Here is a 692-nt window from a genome sequence, read left to right on the forward strand (position 1 = left end):
ATAATCATGTTATTTTGTGCAGGTTGCATCAAGATGACGCATGAAAAAATTCGATCGGCTGTGAGTAATCGCCGATACATCGATATCTTGTAGTGTGACCGACAATATCTCGCGGATTTGCGCGTTTCACGGCTGCACAAGTGCGACCATGATTAGATATCTGACTAGATGACTTTTTTATGCAATTGCATAATGAGAATAAATAAATATGAATATTTTTATGAGACGAGATTGTGCGTCCGTGGAAACCAGCCTGTAACTTGCTATGCATGGCAGGTAAGGCTCCCTTTTTTTGTACATCTATTTCGTTTCATCAGCCTGTCACATGATCAGTTCTATTTATTGCTTTTATCGTATTTATCATTTCGTTAGGTTACGTGGTAATCAATAGGAAATTAATTACGAAGATTGAATAATATTAGATCGATGAGAAATATCTGTATCACCGGTTTTTCCCAATTTTAATTAATGCAGAAACTAAGGAAAACTTGCTTCCGCAGTATATAGAAAAAAATTTGTTATCAAGTTTTGTATTTATCAAATTATAATTAATGTATATTTATTTAAAAAATTCTGGAATGTTAATTATAACTTATTAAATATACATATATATATACAATAATAGGACATGTAAGAATGTAAAATACAAAATTTTTTATGTTAAAAAACCGAGATATTACACAATAAAATTA

This window comes from Atta cephalotes (assembly GCF_000143395.1).
Source record: "Atta cephalotes unplaced genomic scaffold scaffold00004, whole genome shotgun sequence".
NCBI classification, from domain to species: Eukaryota; Metazoa; Arthropoda; class Insecta; order Hymenoptera; family Formicidae; genus Atta; species Atta cephalotes.